This window comes from Sitophilus oryzae, unplaced genomic scaffold, assembly GCF_002938485.1.
Source record: "Sitophilus oryzae breed Bouriz unplaced genomic scaffold, Soryzae_2.0 scaffold_1507_pilon_pilon, whole genome shotgun sequence".
Classification (NCBI taxonomy): domain Eukaryota; kingdom Metazoa; phylum Arthropoda; class Insecta; order Coleoptera; family Curculionidae; genus Sitophilus; species Sitophilus oryzae.
Window position 1 is genome coordinate 1704383 of NW_022146178.1, and position 4053 is coordinate 1708435.

Sequence of the window (4053 nt, forward strand, 5' to 3'; positions counted from 1 at the left end):
TCAAACAGAAATAATATCACATTTACTACGCACAACTACAACAAAAAGTTTAAAATTAATGTAGGTTTTTTGCTACTGCCATCCTTTACTTTTATTTTATTTAATCTGTGGTATAACAATGAAAAATCTCGCAAGTATTACGGATTATTCATCATTTTAGGCTTCGCAGAGCTTACTCAGAGCTACTGAAGCCTTTTGTCATCTCAGAATGAAAATATATGATTCTTTTTATGGAAAGAAAACTAAATCAAATTACCCCCAATAAAGTCTTACTCCAATATAGCATTATTATACGCTACTCCGGAAGTTAGAAAGTTTAGCAGCGCAATGCCGTATTAAAAGTTTAGTGTGGCTCAAGGGAAATATATTTTCTTTTCTATTTTCCTCTAATGGACCCCGGTAATGTGAAAAATTTAGCCCCAAAAGAAACATAAACATGCACAATTCTCAAACAAAACAATACGCAAAATTAAATGCAACTAAGTATTATTGTAACTAATGAGAGAGCATTATAAATTATAATCCCAAAGAAATTTACAAATAAATATAAAAGGGTAAATTTAAGACTTTTCTTTCAAATTTCCATTTTTCAATGACACTCAGAACCTGACTTCTTATACAGGGTGGCGCCTCTTATACGACGCGGAAGCTCAAAGGAAAACGACAGTTTGTATTGAAATCAAATTTCGTGAGCATAGTTAGAGTAAGTAAAATTTAGAGCATTTTTTCAAAATATAGAGAGTTCTACAGGGTATCTCCAAAAAAATTACACATCAAACTTGTATTTTTTGTAATGGAACATCATTCATGTTTCTGAAAAATGGCTCCCTATATTTTTTTTATCTTCTCAGATAAAAAAAACGTGATTTGGTGTGTTAGCATATGACATAAATTAGGAATGATTGATGTATTTAATTGTTTTCTGCCACTTCCTGTTTCACCGGAAGTGACTACAAGTTTTGATGTATAAATGTCACCCTCGGTATCTTTCTACTTTCTTTGATAGAAAATGACACACTGAATACAATGACATACCACACATCAACTTTTGATATATTCTTCATGTTAAAAACACTAATTCTTAATCAAGAAGCCTTTCAAAAATAGATTTGATCGTCTATGTTTCTCGTGTCTTGTCCTGGCCGATTAAAAGATTCCTAAATCATATTTTTAATCATATCTCAATTTTTACGAATGGAACAAACGTGTCTCAGTAGAATATTTGGAAAAAGCATTTTCTTACGAATAATTTGGTACACTTGGTATTTCGAGTCAAATTGTCGTTATGAACCGCATGTTACAATTTCAAATAAACCACGGGGGTATCACTTGTATGGGAAAACAGGCAACAGTCAAATTTAAACGTGCCAGGACCAACGACAAAGAAAGCAACATCTGCCAGGCATTGGCTTTCTTTGTCACTTACATTGCTTAAATCATGATACTGCGGCCATTTTTTCAACAAAGAAGCTGGCCGGGCTGTCCTGGCAAGTGATTTAAAACAATTTTGCTTTTTTACAATATTAAATTACCATTTGGATGTATTTAATGCGATTATTCAGTTAATTGGTAAGTCAGAAATTACACACTAATACTTTATTCGTAAATACAACTAAGATGTAAACGTATTTTTGTATTTTTAGATTTCAACTCTTGCAAAGACCCGCCGGTAGAACTTGCCTGGCAACGTACCTGTTTAACTAAACGTATTATTTCCTGATAATAATATCAAAACACGTAAGTACCTCTATAATTTATGATGAAAAATGATTTTGATTATGTTTTATATTATTTAAATACTTTCTAACCTCAAATAATAGTAAGATCCTTGTTTATATCGCACAGCCCGTTCAAAACTGTATTGTCTTCAAAAAATGTTTACAAAACACACAATTATTAAAAAAACAATGTCTTGTTAATCTGATTTATACCTAAGTAAAATTTTATTACATCAACATTATATTATTTGGCCGTTAATATGCAAAAAGGAGCATATTGCCTTAACTTAAATTTTCTTTTACTTCTCCTGACAATGTTCTCTATATTCTCAATTTTGAGTTAGTAAACTTTTGAACGGGATGTGCAATATATAAAATACATAATATATCCAAGGGTATGATCTGATAAAAGTATTTTTTGATGCATTTTTTGGTTGTTTATGCACGTTGGCTTGGTTTATGTTTTATTCAGCTTATATTTATTTGGTATAACAGTTTTTTTTGCCTTTGGAATGGCATGCATTGACGCTAGATAGTGTTTCATTAGATCATTAAAGGAATTTAAATTAGCATATATTTTTTGTGATATTAGTGTGTTATCATGATACAGGTAGTTGTATCATAGTGCCTTATGCATGTTATTTACCTATTATATACTTATGTATTATCAGCAAATAGATGATAACATACTTCTAAAATGTCTTTTTAATAGTATGTTTATCTTTCCAATTCACTAGTTATTTGCAAAATGTATTTTGAACTAATTTAAGTCATTAATTGATCATCTTTCTTTTTCAGGTTCCGTGATATTCTTTTTCATTGTTAAAAAAATATATATATTTCAATATTATTGTAATATAAATCGCAGCTCTAACAAATAAATGATACTGTTTAGTATAATAATGTGTAATTTATTTACTATGAATTTTCTCTGAAAATAATAAGTCTTTAATAATATCATTGATTTGCTGTATAAAGTTAATAGACATATTTTTTAATACATTAATTTATATAAAAGTAATAAAAAATATGTTTATTAACTTTAAACAGTAAGTCAGTGATACTTATAAAAATATTTTTTTTAAAATTTCCCCTCTTTTAAGCCCCGCCCCTCCAATTCCCTCAATTTAGAATATTTGGAAAAAGCATTTTCTTACGAATAATTTGGTACACTTGGTATTTCGAAGTTAGCATTTCTTTAATGTACCTATTCTCTGAAATAAACCATATGCGAAAATGTCAAAAGTTGACATGTGATATTATGTCATTCTATTCAGTGTCATTTTCTATCGAATAAAGTAAAAAAATAATAGAAAATACTATCTTACGGGCCAAATTTTAATTTAGTTTAACATTTTTACAATATAAGTAGTTGTTATCGAAATTTAAAATGTGTTCTTCATTTTCACAAATGTGAATGTTAAAAACCTTAGATTTTAGGCATATGCTTCTTTAATGGAATTTTACCGTTATTCTCTTCCTAAACTCCGAAGATTACCATTACAAAAAATACAACTTTGATTTTGCAACTTTTCTTGGGGACACCCTGTAGAACTCTATATTTTTATAAAATGGCTTTCGATTAACCTACATATGCTCCCAAAATTTCATGTCAATATAAACTATTACATTTGGGGGTTGGAACCTTTGGTGTTACACAGCAAAATAAAACACTAATCACCACAATACACTAAAACACTTATACTTTTACACTGGGCGCGCGTTTCGCTAACCATGTTAGCATCATCAGCAGATGATTAAGACTAATCTAAGAAGTATAATTTAAGCGTTTATTTACTCGCTCAGTGGGTACCGAGTGGGCGTGGCAACATCTAGCCAACAGATTCAAAGCCCACCGAGCGTAACAGTTATAGATTTCCGCCACTAGAGTAGTAGGAACAAAGAATTTGAAGGAATTGGACCGTTGTCTCTGTTCATACTATCTTTACATTTATTAATTCTGATGCTTTCATATGCATCTAATTGCCTGTAATTTGAGACTTGTTTAATTAATTTTAAATTATTAAGATCTATACAATGTTCTTTATCAGGAATATGTTCAGCAACGCAAGATTTATCTGGTCTACCATATCTTATCTGAGCTAAATGTTCTTTAAATTTAGTTAATATTGATCTTCTAGTTTGCCCAACATATTTCTGATTACAATTTTTACAAGAAATTTCATAAATACTCGACCTTTCCAGTGGAGGTGTTTTATCCTTTGGATTACCTAATAATTGTTGTAATTTATTATTAGCACTAGATATACACAAGTTTATAATTGACATTCTCAAAAATTCCTTTTAGACCACGGGATAACTCTCTATTAGACGG